This window comes from Aotus nancymaae, unplaced genomic scaffold (assembly GCF_030222135.1).
Source record: "Aotus nancymaae isolate 86718 unplaced genomic scaffold, 86718_ANA_hifiasm-v0.15.2.pri h1tg000006l, whole genome shotgun sequence".
Taxonomy (NCBI): Eukaryota; Metazoa; Chordata; class Mammalia; order Primates; family Aotidae; genus Aotus; species Aotus nancymaae.
This window is the reverse complement of record NW_026988417.1, coordinates 40,925,128-40,948,267: the sequence shown is the minus strand read 5'-3', so window position 1 is coordinate 40,948,267 and position 23,140 is coordinate 40,925,128. Positions and strand designations below refer to the sequence as shown.

The window sequence follows — 23,140 nt, the reverse complement described above, 5'->3', positions numbered from 1 at the left end:
TTACAATTTTTTTACACTTTAATATCCAAAGAATATAGACAAAGCTTTTATGTGTTCAGAACTACAAAATAAATTTATTAGTGATCATCCTAAGGACCAATACTCCTAGACTTCTCCATTCCTTGAGAAGGAAAAAGACTTTAATAAATATCTTATAATTAGGGATTCACATCCAGGGACACACTTTGCTGACAAGCACCATTTATATTATTTTATGAATATCAAAGTTTTGAAGTTTTATTGTGTAATTTAAAAATATATATATATATTTCAAGTAGTAAATCCATCCCCAAAAGAACACAAAAATGCAGATAAGTTAAGGTTCTATAATTCACAGCATTAGGAACAGTTTTTGTGGGGTTGCCAGACAATGGGCTCAGGTAGAAAGTAGATGTGTTTTCACAGAAGGGGTAAAGGATGTGAAATTTCTCTTTGCCACCTAGATGTAGACTTCCACCTAGATCATTCCAGATAAACCACCTTCCCCACCCTGGTAGATGGTTCCCCTTCCCCACAGCAGCCAAAGAACAGGCCTTGAAACCAAAAGATCCACCTGCCAAGCTCAGCTCTTCCACTTTGCTTTATGACACTGAGTCAACTGCTTCACTATCTATGACTCAATTTCCTTATCTACGAAATAGGTAAAACAATGCCAGGTTTTGGAGTCATTGTGGAGATTAAAAGAGTAAATGCATGCAAAATGCTCAACATAGAGCATTCACATACTTTCACATACTTTTACTGAAGTTTTGAGGTGTTTTTGTTATTGTTTTAGCTATACCTGCTGGAATGGGATGAGGTTTTGAGCTTTACAGGAATAATGATGTTTAAATAAATTCTATTTTTAAAAATAATTTAAGATAATTTTAAGATAAATCATATTTAAAACAAAAGCCCTAGAACAATGTTGCCATCGAATAAATGTCATGCAACAACTTTTATGCCTGAGGCATAAAAAATTTTAAGATTCATGAAAACATCTAACAATATGAATTCTTAAAAATTCAAACATTATATATATATTTCCCATTCACCAATGTAATGCAAAGGGAAATAAGTAAAAATAAAAAGTTTCATTTAAAATGGTAAATAAATTTACAACGTATGTTTTTAAACCTCCGTTCTGCATTGTACAGGCAATCCTGCCTTGACTATACAACATGTTCCTAGATGGGTGTGAATAATACACCACTTTGAACAGACTTCTATTCCTATCCAACTAAAAAGTACTGTAAATTCCCAAATGATCCTCATCTTTGATTTCCTTTTCCTTTCTAGTTAACACGAATGAAGAACTGAACTAGTTTAAACACAGACGTTCTGGCTGAGGTTAAGATTTACCACCTCTTGCCCTACTGTGGTTTCCATCTTTCTTTCAATGGAGTAAAATTTATGAGATAATCACTTCCTATCACTTTAATTTTTCCACTTCCCACTGGTTTTTAGAAATATAACAGGTAATATAAAACAGTAATTTTCCAAAGTTTTCAAAGTTGTGGAAATCTTTCTTTAAAAAAAAAAAAAAAAATCTATCCAGAAGCCCAATATGCAAAATAGATCGAGGTAAAGCTGTCCAGATTGAAAGGAGTTAGGAAACCCAGAAGCCTTCAAGTAGCAACCAACCCCAGCCCAAGAGGCAAGGTATCTGCCACCACCAAGATCTCTGAAATAAAACATAGATCAGATCAGGTCACACCCGGCTCAAGACCCTCCAATGGCTTTCCATCACACAGAATAAAACCCAAAATCCACACCTTGCCCAACTTGTTCTGGACTCCTACTACCTCTCAATCTTTGATGTCCTAACAGATATTCCTTCCCACCCACTGCTATCCCATTCCTGCCACCATCCTAATACCCTACACTGAAGCAGGAAATAGGGTCTGGAGGCAGGGAACCTAAGGTTAATTCACCCTGACTTTCTAGAACTAAATCAAAAGGAACCCCTCCCACCAACTCTCCACGCCTCAGTAACAAAAGTACCAGAGGCTACTCACTTTGCAAACTTCCACCTTTTCTGCATGTCACATGGAAAATTGAAAGTACCTCTGATTGGTTGCATAGGACTATAATTTTGTAACTTCACTTCAGCCTCTGACTGGTGGTGGACAGCAACCAGTCAGACTGATTGCGGGCCAGTCTTCATTTGCATAGGAGTGCAACTTTGTAACTTTAGCTCTGATTTCACTTTAGCTCTGATTAGTTGCTTTCTGCAACCAATCAGATGTTTGCATAGGAGTGTAACCTTTGTAACTTCACTTCAGCCTCTGATTGATTGTGAGCAGCAACCAATCAAACTGATTGCAAGCCATCACTTCATTTACATGGGGTGAACACCAAGTGGCCAATGGGAAACCTCTGGGGGTATCTGGACCCCAGAAGATTCTGTATTAGGGCCCTTGAGCTGCTGCTCGGCGGGCTCCCACACTATGGAGTGTACTTTTATTTTCAATAAATCTCTGCTTTCATTGCTTCATTCTTTCCTTGCTTTGCTATGCATTTTGTTCAATTCTTTGTTCAAAACGCCAATAACCTGAACAACTTGCAGTCAAAACCTCCTACAGGTAACAATACCACTACTACTACTGCCCTAATTATTTCTTGAACAAGACAAACATTCTTGTTCCTCAGTTCCTTTACATTTATTGTTCCTCTATCTAAAGGCTCTTCCCCCATAAAACCCATGGTTCTTTCCCTTATTTCTTTTACATCTCTATGAAAATGTTATTTCCTCAGAAAAGTTTTCCTGGCTGGCTGCACTGTACAAAGTAGTACACTCCAATCCCCATTACTCCACCCCTTACCAATTTCTCTTCTGGGAACTATTATTGAAACATTTCTCTAGTTACACATACATACTTGTTTATGGCCTGTTTCTCCCAGTTCCATGTGAACTCACTCAGATAGTTCCATGTGAACTCACTTGGATAGAAAATGTTTTGTTCATCACCTACTCAAATATAATGCCTGACACATAGTATGTGCTCAATAAATAGTGCAGTTTGAATAAATGAATGAGATACCTATGCATGGTTCTTGAGGCAATTCTAAATCTCTACAATGAAAATTCAGATATGTGTGTGAGCAAATGCAGGTACACCTCATCTCATTGTGATTTGCTTTATTGTGCTTTGCAGATATTGCATTTATTATGAATTGAAGATTTGTGGGAATACTGCATTAGGCATGTCTACTAGTGCCACTTTTCCAACAGTATGTGCTCATTTCATGACTCTGGGTGACATTTTGGTATTCCTGCAATAGTTTAAACATTTTCACTATTATTATGTCTATTATAGTGATCTGTGATCAGTGATCTTTGATGTTAATATTGTAATTGTTTTGAGTTGCCACAAACCATGCCCATAGAAGATGACAAACTTAATTGATAAACGTTGTGTTCTGACTGCTCCACTGACTGGCCCATTTCTCTCCCTCTCCTTGGACCTCCCTACTCCCTGAGACACAGTATTTGAAATTAGGCCAATTAATAACCATTCAATGGCCTCTAAGAGCTCAAGTGAAAGGAAGAATCTCACATCTCTCACTTTGAAACAAAAGCTAGAAATGATTAGCTTAATGAAGAAAACATGTCAAAAGCCAAGACAGACCAAAAGCTAGGTCCTTTGCACCAGTTAGACAAGTTGTGAATACCAAGAAAAAGTTCTTGAAGGAAATTAAAAGTGCTACTCTGGGGAACACAATGATGATAGGAAAGCAAAACAGCCTTATTGCTGTGCAGAGAAAGTCTGAATGGTCTGGATGGAATATAAGACAAGCCACAACATTCTCTAAAGTCAAAGCCTAATCCAGGGTAAGGCCCCAACTCTCTTCAATCCCACGAAGGATGAGAGAGGTGAGGAAGATACAGAAGAAAAGTATGAAGCTACTAGAGGTTGGTTTACGAGATTTAAGAAAAGAAACCATCTCCATAACATAAAAGTACAAGGTGAAGCAGGAAGTTCTGATGAATAAGGTACAGCAAGTTATCCAGAAGATCTAGTGAAGGTCATTGATGAAGGCGGCTACACTAAGCAATGGGTTTTTCAACGTAGATGAAACAGCCTTCTCTTAGAAGAAGAGACCATCTAGGACTTTGCTAGCTAGAGAGGAGAAGTCAATGCCTGGGTTCAAAGCTTCAAAGGACAGGCTGACTGTTAGGGGTTAATGCTGCTGGTGACTTTAAGTTGAAAACTATGCTCAGTTACTATTGCAAAAATCCTAGGGCCCTTAAGAATTATGTTAAATCTACTGTGCCTGTGCTCCATAAGTGGAACCACAAAGCCTGAATGACAGCACCTCTATTTACAGCACGGTTTACTAAATATTTTAAGCCCACTGTCGAGACCTACTGCTCAGAAAAAAAAAAAAAAAAAATTCCTTTCAAAATATTACTGCTCATTGACAATGCACCTAATCACCCAAGAGTTCTGATGGAGATGTACAAGGTGATTAATGTTTTCATGCCTGCTAACACAATATCCATTTTACAAGACATAAATCAAAGAGTAATTTTGACTTTCAAGTCTTATCATTTAAGAAACACATTTTGTAAGGCTGTAGCTGCCATAGATAGTGATTCCTCTGATGGATCTTGGCAAACTAAATTGAAAACCTCCTGGAAAGGATTCACCATTCTAGATGCCATTAAGAACATTTGTGATTCATGAGAGGAGGTAAAAATATCAACATTAAGAGAAGTTTGGAAGAAGTTAATCCTAATCCTCAAGGATGACTTTGAGAGGTTCAAGACTTCAGTGGAGGAAGTAACTGCAAATGTGTAAATAGCAAGAGAACTAGATTTAGAAGAGAAGTCTGAAGATGTGACAGAATTGCTGTAATTGCATGATAAAATTTTAACGAAGGAAGACTTGCTTCTTACGGAGTAGCAAAGAAAGTGTTTTTATTTTTTTTTAGAAGACAGGATCTCACTATGTTGCTCAGGCTAGTCTCAAACTCCTGGGTTCAAGCAGCTCTCCCACCTCAGCCTCTCAAGTAGCTGGAACTACAGGCATGTGCCACCATACCCAGCTTGAAAACGATTTCTTGAGATGGAATCTACTCCTTGTGAAGATACTGTGAACACTGTTAAAATGACAACAAAGAATTTAGAATATTACATAAACTTAGTTGATAAAGCAATGGTAGGGTTTAAGGAGATTGATTCCAAATTTGAAAGAAGTTCTAATGTGGGCAAAATGCTATCAAACAGCATCTCATGCTACGGAGAATCTTTCATGAAAGAAAGAGTCAATTGATGCAGCAAATTTCATTGTCTTACTATAAGAAATTACCATAGCCACCCCAACCTTTAGCAACCACTACCCTTATCACTCAGCAGCCATTGACATTGAGGCAAGATTCTCCACCAGCAAAAACATTATGACTTACTAAAGGCTCACATGATTGTTAGTATTTTTTAGCAATCAAGTAAAATTTTTTTAAATGGGGTCTGACTATGTTGTCCAGGCAGTTCTCAAACTCCTGGGCTCCAGGGCCCCTTCTGCTTCAGCCTCCTGAGTACAGAGGAGTACTACAGATCTGAGCCACTGCACATGGCAGTATTTTTTTTTGGGACACAGTCTCACTCTGTTGTCCAGGCAGGAGTGCAGTGGCACATTCAGGGCTCACTGCAGCCTCAATCTTCCCAGGTTCAAGTGATTCTCCTGCCTCAGCCTCCCAAGTAGCTGAGACAACAGGTACATGTCACCATGCCCAGCTAATTTTTTGTATTTTTTGTAGAGATGGGATTTTACCTTGTTGCCCAGGCTGGTCTCAAATTCCTAGGCTCTTACAATCTACCCACCTAGGTCTCCCAAACTGCTGCAATTACACGTGTGAGCCACTGTGTCCAGTCCATATTTTTTAAATTAAAGATGTACATTGCTTTTTTAGACATAAGACTATTGGACACTTAATAGACTATAGTGTTGACATAACTTTTATATATAATAGGAAACCAAAAAATTCATGTGATTCACCTTATTGCAACATTTGCTTCATTGCAGTGGTCTGGAGCTGTACCCACAATATGAGGTATGCCTGTACTATTCTATAGACAATTATGGGAACACTGTCAAAACTAACAAAATAAAGGGTGACTGAAGGTGTCAGATAACACCCAAAAGTACAAGTTGTTTGAATATACAAATTTTGTGTCTTAGGCCTAGATTTAGGAGAAGCACAGATGAGTTTGTGAATGGGTTATGAAATTGATCTCATAAATGCAGCATTATTTTTAATCACATGCTTCACGAGGCATCAAAAAGGACATAAGAATGACAGATTTGTAGAGCACTGCTAGGTGTGTCTTCTTGGCATCCTCCAAGACGGTGGTCCATGAGGTATGAAAAATCCACCAGGTCCAAAGATTCCCCACGCAAAAAGGATTTCTAGCTCTTGCTTCTACACCATTCCCTGCCAGATAGGTCATGTGATGCTATGGTCTGAATATCTGTAACCTCCCGAAGTTTATATGTTAAAATCCTAAACCCCAAAGTGATGGCATTAGGAGGTGGGGTCTTGGAGAGGTGATTGGATTATAAGAACAAAGCCCTTATGAATGGGATTAGTGTCCTTATAAAAAGAAACCCCAGAGAGCTAGCTAGCCCCTTTCACTACATGAAGACACAGTGAAAAGGTGCCATCTATGAACCAGAAAGTAGGTTCTCATCAGACACCGAATTTGCCAGTGCCTTGATCTTGAACCTCCTAGCCTCTAGAACCATGAGAAATAAATGTTGGTTGTTTCTAAGCCACCCAGTTTATGGTATTTTGTGATAGCAGCCCAAATAAACTACATGTTAGCTTCCGGAACAGTTTATAGCATGTACAGAACATTAATTATAGTCACCATCAATCTGCATCCCCCAGGCCTGACATACAGAGTCTCCATCCTGAAATTCTTGCAGCATGATTCTTATGAAATATCCTTTTTCTTTTTCCCCTGTGTCTCAGGATCCACAGATCACCCTTATATATACACTTAAGGGCTATCCATTGACTGATCCAGCCCACCAAAGCCTGAAGCTGAGGACACTTTGAAAACACACACAGAGACCAGAAAATCCCATAGCTTAAGCAAAAAACTGGTTCTGGAAATGATTTAAATAAACAAAATTAGGCACACAAAAATGGCTCAGCCTAGGAGTCCTGGCGGGCATATTAACAGTCACTTAATACAGTTCTTACCAGAGTGGGAATCAGGTCCAAAGAAATGTGGCCACAGTCACTAAGAATAAAATGTGTTATTTTGGACATTACTACAACTCATGTTTAAATTGAAGTTACTATGCTGGAGTTTACCATTTTGCTATTGATAAATCAAGGTTTTGGGGTTTTTTTGGGATGGAGTGTTGCTCTGTTTCCCAGGCTGGAGGGCAGTGGCACAATCTAGGCTCACGGCACCCTCCGCCCCACTGGGTTCAAAAGATTATCCTGCCTCCACCTCCCAAGTAGCTGGGACTGCAGGTACGTGCCAACATACCCAGCTCATTTTTGTAATTTTAGTAAAGACAGGGTTTCACCATGTTGGCCAGACTGGTCTCAAACTTCTGACCAAGGTATTCGCCCACCTCAGTCTCTCAAAGTGTTGGGATTACAGGTGTGAGTCACTGCGCCTGCCCTAAATCAAGGTTTGACATATGTACAGGACTCTTGATCTCAAAAAAAACTTTGAGTTGTTTCCTCTGCCTGGAACATTCTTCTCTTTGCTCCTAGAAAACTCTTACTCATCTTACAGGTCTCAGCTTCTCTCTGCATCTGATTCTTCTCCCACACCTCACTGCCCCCTCTCCATACAGTCTCACAAAACCTGGACTTTGCCTTCAATCCTCTTAACTCATCTGTAATCAATGTGCATTCACCTATTTAATATCTGTCTCCCCTACTTCTATCTAGGGGGTGAGCTCCAGGTGGGCAAAGTCAAATTTGCATTGCTCACTATTGTATCTTCAACATCTAGCAGCAAGTAAGTGCTCAGTAAATCTAGTGCATAAAGGAATGAATCAATGGAACACAACCTGGACTGTGTTGGCACCACATGAATACTTGTAGAGAACAGCTTTGCTGGAGTAAAAAAGAAAAAAGAAAAAAACGGTGATCCTTGCAGCAAGATGTAGATCATTTTCTCAAGACTCCCATTCCCAAACCTCCCTCTGGGAATAATTCAAATCCTTGCAGTGATACCTACAGGGTCAGGAAGCCTATGGACTCTTGGGCTAGAGTACTAATCAAAACTTGACCTTGAGATTTTTGAAACTTTGATAGAAATGGTAGAAGTCAGGTCAACTGTCATTCCAAAGCTTCAGACAGACAACAAATAACCAAACAGAAAAAAAACAAGCAGTGCTGCTCCTCCATGCCCAGAGGACCAAATGCAGCAATGCACTTGACACTGGGACATTTGTCCACCTCTCAGAGTGATGTCTGGAGAACTGGCAGCCTTGGGAGCATCAGGAGATGGCACCCTTAGCCTATACACTATGGCATGCTTCCAGTAGACAGCACCACCACGGATGATGATGAGAGCCTCCAGGTGGTGTTTTTGGCACTGGGTACCAACTAAGAAGAGCCAAAGCAGGAGAAAAGAACATGGTAGACACCAAATGGTGTCCATAGGTGACATCCAAGTTGTGGAGCCCTTTGAGGACTCCAAGAAATCTTTGTTAGGTGAGGTATTTTCAGGGCAAGAGACGCTGCAGAGTATGAGGATAAAACAGGAAATCTGCATTTCTAATGTTCTGCTTCATTTGTATCTATAAGGTGGTATGCTTTGTAACCTTTGGATAATAGCGTTACACATTAGGCACAAGGAGAAGGAAAAGAGACAGAGGTTCAGAACATGAGAAGTATGGAGTAAGGGGATCCTGGCATTTAAAAAAAATGCCTCCTTGGAAACCAAGATAGCATTAGAATTGCTACTAGGGGCTGCAATGTTACAAAGGAGCAGGAACTGATAGGTGGATGCCAAGGCAGCAAGTATACAGCATGACAATGACGCCCGGAATGTTATAGGCTTGGAAGTTTTCCTAATCCTTGTTTAATCTCCTCGGAGTTTTTTTTGTGTTTTTTTTTTTCCTTCATAGAAATGCATCTTTAATTCCTTAATGAAAAGAAAGAGACAACCAGATTTTATGTTATGGCCAACTTATGAGATATCTGTTGCATTAATGAGTTGGCACCTATACTTACAAAGAGAAGGAGTTCTAGATGATGATCATTTAGCCTCTGAGGAAATTGCCTTCAATTTATTTATTTGACAAACATTTATCCAACCAGGCACTGCTGTCTGCAGTGGGGATACTGCAGTGAGCAAAAGTCTCTGCCTCCACGGAGTCTACATTCTAGCGAGGGTAGGCAATGAACAAAGGAAACAAGCAGAAGGGATACTGTGAAGTGATGTGGGCTGCAGAGAGAAAGCGGAGGGTGTTAGTGAGTGTAGGGGCCGGGAAGGAGGGTCTCACTGAGAAGGCAACATTTTGATCTCTCATTCAGGGCACACTTGTTCACACTGAGAATTTGATCAGAGATGTAAAGGAGCTGAAGAAGCAACCCCCGTGGATCTGAGGGGATGAGAGTTCTAAGCAGAGGGAGCAACAAGCTCAGAGACCCTGAAAAGAGGCTGTCCCTTGAGGTCTCCAGAAACAGCCAGAGTGGTGTGGATGGAGTGGGGTAAGCACGGGAGGGTGAGATGGCACAGGTGGGGAAAAGAGAGGCAATCATAAGGGTCTCTGCGGTGGGTGTGAGCTTTGGCCTGGGTGAGAGGGGAATCCACTGACCAGATTTGAGCAGAGAAGTGACAAAAGCTGACTTACTTTTAAAAAGAATCACTCTAGAGGGGTAGCACTACAGGTGCTGGATATTAATTGACTCGAAGCCACAGAAAAAAAAAAAGATTAAGATTTAAACTTCCAAAGAGTTCCTACCCATCCACTGACTTACCTTCAACATTCCCACTAAGATTTTAAAAACTGGGCTGAGAGATCATTTTGTGAAAATGCATAAAACAGCATTTCTGTCACTTTAAACATACAACAGAGATGCACGAGGAAGTGCGGGATGGGATAAAGCGCTGTCTCTCCACGACAGGTCAGGGTATGCACACTGGCCGAGTCTGCAGCTTCTGGGCCATGCTTCAAACTCAATTTTTGTCCCACTGGAGGTTTGGGACAAGGGTAATGTGAGGGGAGAAGAAAGGAAGAAAGAACTGGCCTGACCCTAATCCTAAAATTCAGTCTTCATGAAAGAACCTGCAGTTACTGCCTACAGACACAAGTGTGGGGTCGCCATCAGACATCAGAGTAAGCGTTTAGGTCCTGGTCCAGAGAGGATCTGACAGGATCTAAACATTACTCTGATGTCTGATGGTGACCTCTGACCCTAGAAATTCCAGGACAGTCGTAATTTCATATATCATGTCCCATTGGTCCCACAAACCATCGAATGTTTGTGTTCATGAACAACTTCCCTCAAAGTTGCAAACAGGAGTCGCTGTCACAGAGAGAAAAAAGAGAAGGGAGGCTGGAAGAAGAGAGTTTCTATCAAGAGGAATCAACACTCAGGGTGATGACGAGGGGGAAAAGGAAAGGTTCGGGTAGTGCAAGGGCACTATACAAGTGGCTGGGACCACTATTTCTATGTTTCTGTGTTGGTGATCCTGATTTTAAAAGAGAATGTATGCACATAATGCTCCCCAGTGCCCCGGCACTGAAAAAGGTCAACTCCCTGTTCTCACTCCTGAGCCATCTATGATCAACTTTTAGGAAGGCAGGAGGAGAAAAGTAGGCTTCAGACAAGTTGCATGATATAATTCCATGTTTAAAACACATACAAACACACATGCATATACTAAAAAACATACACACACATGCATACACACAAATACACATGCATATACTAAAACACACACATAATAAAAAACATACCCACATGCGTATACCCAAACACCCATGCATACACTAAAAAACAAACACACATGCATATACTAAAACACACACATGCATACACACAAATACATATCATATACTAAAAAAGAACATTAAGAAGAATGTAAGTCAAAGTGTTAATAGTCACTATCTCTTTGTTGTTGTTCATCTGTATTTTTTTCCTTTTAAAACAATGAATGTGGATTACTCATATTTCTTTCAAGGCAGGGAAGTATGTGTTATATGGTAGAAAGGATTTCAATACAAATGGTCCAAATGAGAAAGTCCCTAAAAAGCTAATGTTTTGTCATGTAAACGACATGCCCACGTGGAAGCAGTTCTTGAATCTCTAGTCAGACTTGAAGTCTGGTTTGGGTTTTGGAATGTATGGCCAGCATGTCACCCAACCCTAAACAGACTGGTTTGAGCATGACACGGGCATCAGGGATGGGAGCATGTCTTCCAAATCTTTTTAAGACAATGTGCTATGTCCACCCTGTTGTTTCATTATAAGCTAGCCAGTAAAACCACTTCAAATCAAGTGACTAGATTTTTGGAGGAGTTTCACTACCAGAGAAAGAACTCCTTGCTAACCCTGTCTAGCAAGATACAGAAAAGTTGACTGTTATATTTTGCTTTCCATATGCCCATTTTTCTAACTGGGTGTTGTTGTTGTTGTTGTTGTTGTTGCTGTTTTCCTGGAGACAGGGTCTTGTTCTGTCTCTCAGGCTGGAATGCAGTGGTGCATTCACGGCTCACTGCAGCCTCGACCTCCTGGGCTCAAGCAATTCTCCCACCTCAGCCTCCTGAGTAGCTGGGATCACAGGCGCATGCCACCACACCTGGCTTAATTTTTTGGTTTTTGGTAGAGACAAGGTCCCTCTATGTTGCACAGGCATTTTTTTATTTTTTTGAGACAAAGTCTCACTCTGTTGCCCAGGCTGGAGTACAGCATAGTGCAATCACTGCCCACTGCAGGCTCTACCTCCTAGGCTCAAGGGATCCTCCCACCTCAGGCTCCCAAGTAGCTAGGACTACAGGCAAGCACCACCACACTTGGCTATTTTTTGTAGAGATGAGGTTTCACTACGTTGTGTAGACTGGTCTCAAACTCCTGGGCCTAAATGATCCTCCCGCCTCGGCCTCCCAAAGTGCTGGGATTACAGGCATGAGCCACTGCACTGAGGCCTAAATGGAGGATTTAACTGTATTTATCCTACTTTACTTCCATTATTATATGCTGGATATTTTGGAGATAATTAGCTGTATGTTGGCAGACCATAAAGAGCCACATTCGAACTTGACCAAGAGGAAAAGCCATGGGCCAGAAATCCCACCCTTGGAGCTAGATGCAATTACTGGATGTGATACTAAGTTGTTTCTCTCATAGGAAGTGGATGAGTTGTTTTGGTTGAACATGGGACAGTTATGAGAAATGAATGCCTTCTTCTCTTTGCGTATGTGTGCCAGGCAGCCAAGGGGTGGACTGTCCTGGCCTCTAATGACGATTGCATCCCCTGCTTCTGGAAATACACCCTCCCTCCCCCCTGGCTGGAGTGGTAAACGTTGGACTCAAGTCAATCAATCATAATATCCATTCATTAGCAACAGAGATTAATTGGTCCCAGGGTAGTCATATGTCCCAAAGTAGAGCAAATCAGTGTCCTTCCCTAGAATTTATATACAAGCCTGTGACGAAAGAATTCTCTTGTGCTAGGCTCCTAAGTTGAAGCTGTGGGCTCTGACATGTAGACAGGGTTAATCTGCAGTAGGAGAGGCTGAGATGGATTCTCAAAGGTAAACTGAGGCAAGCAGGGAGGAGGAGTGGATGCCAGCACCAAGCCCTTGGTTCCAGTTGCTACTTCCTTGATTGCTACAGTGATTGTTAGCCATGCATTTATCCCAGTTATGTCAGTCGATACATTCCTCTTCTCCTTAAGCTGGTCTGAGTTGGTGTGATGGTCAGTTTTACACGTTGACCTGACTGGGCCACAGGGTGCCCAGATATTTGGTTAAACATTATTCTGGGTGTATCTGTGAGGATGTTTCTGGCTGAGATTAGCATTTGAGTCAATAATTGAGTAAAGCAGGCTGTTCTCCCTAATGTGGGTAGGCCCCATCTAATCTATTCGAGCCCTCAATAGAATAAAAATAGAGAGTAAGGGCCAGGCACGGTGGCTCACACCTGTAATCCCAGCACTTTGGGAGGCTAAGGTGGGCAGATCAGGAGTTCAAGACTAGCCTGACAAACATGCAGAAACTCCGCCTCTATTAAAAATACAAAATTAGCTGGGCATGGTGGCACATGCCTGTAATCCCAGCTACTCAGGAGGCTGAGGCAGGAGAATTGCTTGAATTCAGGAGGCAGAGATTGTGGTGAGCCAAGATCGTGCCATTGCACTCCAACCTGGGCAAAAAGAGTGAAACTCCGTCTTGAAAAATATATATATATATATATATATATATATATATATATATATATATATATATACGTATAGGGAGTAAGGAAGAATTCACTTTCTCTGCCTATTTTGGGGTCTGACACTTCTCTTGCATTTGAACCGGATCTTACACTATTGGGTCTCTTGGTTCTCAAGCCTATGGACTCATATTGAAACTGCACCACCAGCTTTCCTGAGTCTCCAGCTTGCAGACAGCACATCACAGAACTACTCAATTTCATTATCATGTGAGCCAATTCCTTATAATAGATGTATCTATCTATCTATGTTTTATTTCTTTAGAAAGCCCTAATACAGTTGGGTTTACTGATGACACTTGTACCCAAGGGTTCAGCTACAATAAATATTACCAAAAAGGCAATGGATCCCAACTCATGTTTCTTTGTCATAAAAGAAACCTAACTAGTTTATTTTTCATTCAACTCCATGCTGATCTTCCACGGCTGCCTGTTCTTAATTTACCTTTGATTGGTGTTGAAAGGCCTCAGGATTACAATGGGGTGTCAAATAAAGAATGTAAACATTTTGTCATTGGGCCCCCCATTTGAACAACATGTCTCACAGCAACAACTGTTGTTAAGATAGACTTGTGTTTCCCCTGTAGAATTCCCTGGCAACTGAACATAAAGAAAGAAATCAGCCATAGGAGGGGGACATCCTGGGGCGACTGAGGTGGGGAGAAATGGAATTTAAGACTCAGATGAAAACAGCATTTCCTGCGCTACCTCAAAGACCCCAGTACCTGAGAGAAGTGCAACCGTGACAAATATGCAGAGTGTAGTCTCTCACCATAGGAATTACCAAAGAAACTAAAAACAGAAACATGCACTGCATAATCTCTAACCTCAGGGGACAACAAAACAGAGAATTGCTGTGTCAATCTCATTTCCTTGTTAGGTGCATTATCATAAATGGGGGGCTTTCGTTCTGAATGCCACACTTCACTAACATTTACCCGGCTCCATCTTCTGAAATATTGAATTCCATAGTAATTTTATGTTTTGCTTTTGATCTTTACTGTTTTGCTCATTTATCCATAAACATGAGCTACTGAGCCAACTTTAAATTAAATAGCTAAGGTTAAAGTCTGAGGCCGTCCAGCTAGGACTAAATCAATAGCCCAAGGAGGACCTTGCTGTTGGTGTGAACAATAACAAATTTAAAATGCCTGTCTTTGGATACCTCCACGTAAGATACTTCGATGATGATCCATGTCTTGATTATCTTGCTGCTCTAGTTTAGGAGGAAAGATGTATGTAACATTGGGATTTTCCTGGGTGTGGATGGTAAAAGTAGTTCTCATAATGTGAATTTTACAAATTTTCCCATTTTGTCAAAACATTCTATTATAGGATGGTTCTGAGAAGGGGAATTGCTAGAACTACTGTGCAAAGCAGTACTTTGTATCAGTTGATTAATTTCAAAAGTAGCTCAATTCAACCAGTTTTGGCAACCAAACTATTTCTGAAACCCAGAATAGCAAAAACCTGAGAATAAGACAGGGAAAAAAAAAACAGGAGAGTTAAGAATAAGTCACAGTGAATTTACTGAATCATTGTCAGTGGGGGGAAGGAGAGACGGGAGTGCACCTCAGCCACTCCTTGGCTGGTTCACCTTCCCTGTGCTTACCCACCAATGCCAAGTTCAGGCCTGGGGCAGCTGGCAAACCTGGCCTGCTTCATCTGCCCACCTGGCAGAGGAATGAGTTTGTTGTGATTATCCTGTTTTTACGGCTGGGGAAAATGAGACTCAGAGGTGTGCCTAATTGGCCCAAGGTAACACAACTTGCCTACGGTCTCACACATAATGGTGGAACAAAAATTTGGATCCAGGGTTCCAAGGTCTGTGCTCTTCATGTGGCTTGGGGAAAGGCCAGTAGAGAACACCAAGCTTTGACGATCCCTCTCGTGGGGAGTTGCTCATTTTGGATTTAGATATATACAGAGGGGCCAGAGGCGGTGGCTCACACCTGTAATCCCAACACTTTGGGAGGCTGAGCTGGGTGAATTACTTGAGGTCAGGAGTTCCAGACCAACCTGGCCAATGTGGCAAAACCCTATCTCTATTAAAAATACAAAAATTAGTTGGGCATAATGGCGTACATCTGTAATCCCAGCTACTCAGGAGGATGACACATGAGAATTGCTTGAACCAGGGAGGTGGATGTTGCAGTGAGCCAAGATCACACCACTGCACTCCAGCCTGGGTGGCACAGCAAGACTCTATTTCAAAAAAAAAAAAAAAAAAAAAAAGATATATACAGAGAACTTAATCTGATTCTGTCTAATGATGATGATAAAAGCCAATCTTTACCAAGTGTTTCCTGTGTGACAGGCATGGTTTGTGTATAAATATTAATCCTTTTAATTCTCAGAACAATTCTGCTAAGTGGGCACTATTATTATTCCTATTCTTTAGATGGGGAAGCCTACTTACTGACACAGGGATACATAAATGGTAGGTGAAAGATTCAACATAAAACCCAACAACTAGGCTGTAATTCCAGCACTTTGGTTAGAACTCAAGTGGGAAAATCGCTTGAGCCCAGGAGTTTGAGACCAGCCTGAGCAACATAGGAGAACTACCATCTCTATAAAAATTAAAAAATTAGCTGGACATAGGCCTGTCCCTGTAGTCCTAGCTACTCAGGAGGCTGGAGCAAGAGGATTGCCTAGGGGCAGAAGGATTGCTTGAGCCCAGGATGTCAAGGCTGCAGTGAGCTATGATTGCACCACTGCACTCCAACCTAGGTGACAGAATGAGACCCTGCCTCAAAAAAACAAAAACACATCAAAAATCCAAGCAACTGGCTCCAGAGTCCATGCCCTTAACCTCTAAGTGTTCCTGTTTCTCAGACACATGTATAATGAGTGGTTAACACAGTCCACAACCTTGTAATTCCAGATTGCATGACCTGGACTTTCATTTAGAACACTCATGTTACTCTCCTGTTGGCAGTAACGAGACATTTGGGACACAAGCAGCTTAAAAGTTTAAAAAAAAAAAAAATAGGATCTCTCTCAACTTTATTCAATTAAAAATCTATACTTGAAACCAGAACTGTGTTCTTGGACATCCAGAATGGTTATGATAGTTTCGACAGGCTGAAAAAGCCCTCACAGTTTCAAGGGCTGGGCTCCTCATGGCAAGGGTCATACCCATGGGTCTGTCCTTATCTCCCGAATGGATGACTGTCCTTGGAAAGCCTGGAGTCCACTTAGGAAAAAAGTAAACACTAGATCTTTCATTAAAGGGAAAGTAACCTAAGTAAAGCTATTGTCACACATATTATAGAAAATACATGACTTGCTTCATAGAGCACAGTGTGTCTCAAGTCACTTTTTGTGCAAGTATATCTGTCCAGAGCAATCCTTCTAAATTTCACCAACTAGAAAAGAGAGATAGCAAAGCATAAAATCATCTATCACTTTTGACATTCAAGATTGTCTGTCTGACTTTGTCCTTTCGCTTTTCCCTTTCAATTCCACAGAAAGTTTTATAGTTGACTTAGGAATATCTTTATCCCACAAAAATGACTTTTATTAAAAGGTTGAAAGAAGAGCTATTAGTTCACTCACTCTCAAAGATGCAATAAAGAGCAGTTGCTCTTCTCTGTTCAGCATCCCTTCCTTAGAGAACCATTTCCTCCCATATGCAGTTCTGGAGGTGTCTTGTACCCTAAGCGTAGCTCGTGACAGGACCAGTTCTCCCAGGCAGTGATGCCTGATCCAAGGATAGCATGTGACAATTGTCTTTCTATTGTGGGTTTTAAACTGGGAAGATGACACTTCATGGCTGCTGGAGGCCATCTTTCCTGCAACATGGAGAGATGAGAATTGGATGAAAAGAGAGAAAATTCTGGAATCAGTGAGCCCATTTTTCATCTCAAAGACTCTAATTCCTGCAGTCCTCTTTTCCTGTGAGAAAACTTAGCATTCTTCCAAGCTGAATGAGCCAATAAATTTCCCTTTGTTTTTGAGTTGGATTTCTGTATCTTGCAACCAAGAGTCAGAATATAAAAGACTAAAAGTTTAAATCTCTGCCTTGATCTCTCAGAGAAGGTGTCTGCCTAAGTTAAATGTATTTCCCTCTCTTAAAAAGGACTGAGTTTCTTTTATACCCAGTAAACTTGTCATCTTGCTAGTCTCAGTCCTCTTTGTATTAAATCCATTTCTTTCATTTTCACTTCCCACTTAGCCCAGACTTTAAGCAGATGTGATTGCTTTCTAACTGCAGTAACTTACTTTGTCTCTGGGGAGACAGGGAGATACTCAGTTTGCTCATAAATAGCAAAAAGCTTAGGCATCCCAATGTGTACTTGTTTTCCACGTGGTAACCTTGATACCATGATGTGTTTATACTAGTGACATTGCCAGTGCTTTAAGCAATCGTTTTCAAGATAGTTGTATATTAAAATCACCTGAAGAGATGTTTAAAACACCAATACCAAAGTCTCATCTCAGAAATTCTGTGTTAATTGCTCAAGAGAGGGGTCCAATTATCAGTATTTTTCAAAATTCTTCCAACCAAGGTTAAGTCAGCCAAGGTTAAGATTGGCTGACTAAAAATATGTTCATATATGTCTTTAATAATTTTTTATGAGTGATTAAACTAGAATAACTTGTTCTCTGTCCATGCTTTTGGTGGTGGTGTCAGAAAAAGTTTGGAGGCACTAGCCCTTTGTAACTGTCCTTCAGCATTTCCTGGGATGTGCTTGAATTCATTAAAGCACGTTGGACATTTCTAGAGATGTGATGGAAAGAAGCAAGAGACCCTGTTCTTTTTTCCTGAGACAGGGTCTTACTCTGTTTCCCATGCTGGTGTGCAGGGGCATGATCACAGGTCACTGCAGTCTCAAAGTCCTGGGCTCAAGTGATCCTCCCATCTCAGTCTGGGAGTTGCTGGGACCACAGGTGCATGCCACCATGCCCTGCTATTTTTTATTTTTCGTAGAGGCAGTGTGTTGCCATGTTGCCCAGGCTAGCTGAGCTCCTGAGCTCAAGCAATCTGGTCACCTTGGCCTCCCAAAGTACAGACCCTGTTCTTAATAGCCACACATTGGCCTTGTGTTCTGTGGCCTCCTAAGAACCCACTGTTCATGCCCAAGTGTACATATCTGTTGTGTATATTTAAGTCTTCTGTCAATATATATGAAACCATACAAGTTCTGATAGACTTGCAAAAAAATAAAATACTTGACCTTTTTGGCATAACTCATTCTGATAAACAGATTATCATATAAGCTATATATGGTACACATGATCATCATATATGTACATATATCATACACCTACATATAAGGTATATGTATTAGTTTGCTAATGCTGCAATAAGAAGTACCACATCAGCCAGGCACGATGGCTCACGCCTATAGTCCCAGCACTTTGAGAGGCCAAGGTGGGTGGATCAAAAGGTCAAGAGATCAAGACCATCCTGGCCAACATGGTGAAACCCCGTCTCTACTAAAAATATAAAAATTAGCTGGGCATGGTGGCGCTTGCCTGTAGTCCCAGCAACTTGGGAGGCTGAGGCAGGAGAATCGCTTAAACCCGGGAGGCAGAGGTTGCAGTGAGCCGAGATCACACCACTGCACTCCATCCTGAGCGACAAGAGTGAAACTCTGTCAAAAAAAAAAGAAGAAGAAGAAGTGCCACAAACTGGGTGGCTGAAACAATAGAAATTTGGACAAAGACAGGCATATAGGAAGAACGTAATGGAAGATGAAGACGGAGATTGACATGGTATTTCTACAAACTGAGGAACACGAGAGATTGCCAGACAGCCAACAAGTAAGAGAGTCATGGAATGGATTCTTTTTCATGGCCCTTGGAAGGAACCAATCCTGCTGAGACCATTTGGTTGAATCTTTGCTGGATCTTGGATTTGTAGCCTCTAGAACTCTGAGACAATAAATTTCTGTGTAAGCCATTCAGTTTGTGATATTTTGTTATGGCAGCCTTTTCTTTTCTCGTACGGAAAAGAAAAATCATTCACCTTTGATGCTGGAGTGGTTGGGAGAAAGGCCCACAGGTTTGAATGACCTGAAAACAATAAGTTAAAGGGTCACTGTTGATCTTCATGCAATATATAAAGTCTGTTACCAGCTACTTTTTGGAGACCAAAGAAGAGGTTAAAAAAAAAAAAGTCCTTGTTCTTTCCTAGACTAGAAAACAGATCTAAAATGTCCAGTTGCCTGGACATTTCTTATATAAGTCAGTTGGACACCACAATTTTTGAAGTAAAATCACACTTCTATTGGTTTCCAAAAACTAGTGCTTACAGAAGTTTTGTTAGTAAACCACAAAATACTCCAGGCACCCAGAACACCAGACAAATCCAGTTGCTTTCTTGGCTGGGGGCAAATGGCACACATTAATTTGTAAAAATTCTAATACAGTGTATAATATGTGATGTTACAAAACCTCAAGTTGCCAATATTTAAGATTATATTTCAGTGGCTCATTTCAGAACTTCTCTATGGAACTGGTCCTCCTATGACGATATGGAATAAAACCCTGGCTTAAACACAATTGCCATTATGAACTGACCATTTCCTGTTGCAGCACAGTACCCAGCCAAAGTTAAGAGTGGGCAGCATGGAAATGGATCTTGCTGGCCAAGACTGCAAACTCTGCTTAGAAATTAAATCTCCAACAGATTGACTTGCTGTTACCATATCTTCTCAACTTTCTCTTACTAACTGTTTTCTCTTTTTTTCTTCCTGGCTTTAGTATCCAACTTTATTCTCTTAAATATCTCAAGTGGCTGGGTGCAGTGGCTCTTGCTTGTAAGCCCAGCACTTTGGGAGGCCGAAGTAGGAAGATCACTTGAGCCCAGGAGTTCAAGACCACACCGGGCAATGAAGTGAGACCCTATTTCTACAAACAAACAAAAATAGCTGAGCATGGTGGCTCAAACCTGTGATTCCAGCTAGATGTGAGGCTGAGGCAGGAGGACTGCCTGAGCCCAGGAGGTCAAGGCTTCAGTGAGCTCCTGGTCTTGCACCACTGCATTAATGGCCTGGGTGACAGAGCGATACCCTGTATCAAAAAAAAAAAAAAAAAAATTACAGCAGGTTACAGTGGCTCACGCCTGTAATCCCAGCACTTTGGGAGGCTGAGGCAGGCAGATCATGATGTCAAGAGATTGAGACCATCCTGGCCAACCATGGTGAAATCTCATCTCTACTAAAAATACAAAAATTAGCTGGGAGTGTGGCATGTGCCCATAGTCCCAGCTACTTGGGAGGCTGAGACAGGAGAATCACTTGAACCCGGGAGACGGAGATTGCAGTGAGCCGAGATTGCGCCACTGCACTCCAGCCTGGCAACAGAGTGAGACTCCATCTCAAAAAAAAAAAAATAAATTAAATATCTTAAGCTCATACGTACGTCTATGGTGCTTTCAGCTCTTTGGAGGAATGTTCCTTTAGGAATTGGAAAAAAAGTGAAGAATAGAGAATAAAAGGTTAAATTTACTAAACGTGACAAGGTATATTTGCTACATTGATAAAGAGAATATTGAGCTAACTTCTTCAATGATTTGCTTGGTGACTTTGGGGAAATTTCTTCATTTCTCTGAAAGGAAATAGCCACAACATCATAATACTGGAACGGTCAATGGATAAATAAACTAATCCATTAACAAGACTCAATTAGCCAATAGTTACTTCTGGAGCCGATGGGAAAGGAAGATAATCTCTTGCACCAGTTGACAACTTCTGGTGGCCAAATGGACACTGGAAAGGAAAGACCTGCCAGAGAATAAATCAACACAAAGAAAACTGGAGGCAAGAATGGACAGGGGTAGATGACTAATAACACCACGTGAGCACCCATGCCTGCAGAAACATCTCTCGTCTTCATGGGTATTTGAGCCATAAACATGTTTGCTTAAGTTCATTTGAGTGGATTTCTGTCACTTGCTACTAAAAAAGTCCTAATGATTCTAGTATTCTATTAGTGAAAAAAAAAAAAGTAATTAGATCAAAGATGACTGTCCTCTTCTATTCTTTAAAAGGATTCCAAAAATGTTTTAAAAACCATCGTAGGAAGGTGTGGTGTTGTGATATATATTGGTTTTCATCCACTATTCCAGGTTCATAACTCTCATAGCTCTTGTTACAATCTTTTGTTATAATGTTGAGTATGTTAGGCCTCAGGGGCAGGCCTCAGGAAACAAACTCTCTCCTGCCCCAAGGCGGAACTTTAGTCTCTCTCCCACCTTTCTGACTGTAAGTCTTTTTTTTTCTTTCAAATCCCCTATTCTCAGAAGCATGATTGTGGGTCTTAATACCCTTGCCAGAGAGGGTCCTACCCTATACCCTGGGAGAAGGAACGCTGACATCATGAAGCTTCTATAAAAACCCAAGAGGACTGGGTTCCAAGAGCTTTTGGATAGTTGAGCACGTGGAGGTTACTGGAGGGTGGCAGGTCCAGGCAGGGCATAGAAGCCCTGAGCCTCTTCTGTCAATTCTCACCCTACACGTCTCTTCATCTGTATCCTTTGGAACATCCTTTATAGTAAACTGCCAAAGGTAAGTAACTGTTCCCCTGAGTTCTGTGAGCTGCTCCAGCAAATTAATTGAAACCAAAGAGGGGGTCATAGGAACCCCAACGTGGAGCCGGTAAGTCAGAAATTCCAGAGGCCCAGATTTGCGACTGGTGTCTGCGGAGGGGGCAGTCTTGGGGACTGAGCCTTCATCCTGTGTAATCTGACACTATCTCCAGGTAGATGGTGTCAGAATTTGATTGACACCATCTGGTGTTCTGTGCTGGGTGGTGGAGAACCGCCACCCCCACCCCTGCCCCCGACGTTTGGTCACAGAAGTCTTCTGTGTGGTATGAGAGCAGAGGAAAAACGCAGTTAAGAGTTTTCCCCAACCGAGAAGGAAAGAAGCAAGGATGGAGGGGATTAAGCTTCCTCTGAATAGCCGCAAGGGCCAACAGTTCTGAGAAGGAAAGAAGTAAACTTGTGTTCAACACAAGGAAAAAATTTCCACTGTTCAGAGCTATATAAAGCGGAACAGGTTGCTTCTTGAATGCATTCCGGATCTGCCCACTTCCTTCCATCGTCACTGCTGCTACACTGGTCCAAGCAGTCTGAGCTCTCATTTAGACTGCTGCCAGGGCTTCATCATGCCACTTAGTCAACAAATATTTATTGAGCCTCTATTGTGTGCTAAGAATTATTTTAGATGCTGTGGACTCCATAGAGAACAAAACAGATAAAATCTCTGCCCTGAAGGAGTTTGCATTCTAGTCAATGGAAGCAAATAATAAACAAGTAAATACACAGCATGACAGATGGTGATAGGTGCCAGACAGGAAAGGATATGGGGGGACAGGGAGGGGCACGTCATCAGCTGTAAATAGGTGATCAGTGCAGGCCTCCCTGAGAAAGGGATACAAGAGCAAAGAGTCAAAGAAGATGAGGGCAAGAGCTATATAGGTATCTGGAAAAATAGAATTTCAAGCAGAAGGAGTAGTGACAGCAAGAATCTTGCATGAGACAGGACATTTTTAGCCTGTTCAAGACCAGTAGGGCTGGAGAATAGTGAGGGAGGGAAGGAGTACGAGAAATGAGGTCCCAGAGGCAAGGGGTAGCTGCAGATCATGAAAGGCCTTAAGCTGTCAATTTTAAGGACTCTGTATTTTACTCTAAGGAGGAAGAAGACAAGAGAAAGCAGAGTGGGGACCACATGATTATATTTATTTATTTATTTATTTTGAGATGGAGTTTCGCTCTTGTTAC

The 23,140-nt window shown here is 41.4% G+C and overlaps 1 pseudogene; it reads left to right on the top strand.

Annotated features, from left to right (window-relative positions):
* The first annotated feature begins 3,501 nt into the window (after positions 1 to 3,501).
* On the top strand, positions 3,502 to 5,413 carry LOC135269474 (tigger transposable element-derived protein 1-like; annotated as a pseudogene).
* The last annotated feature ends 17,727 nt before the right edge of the window (positions 5,414 to 23,140 follow it).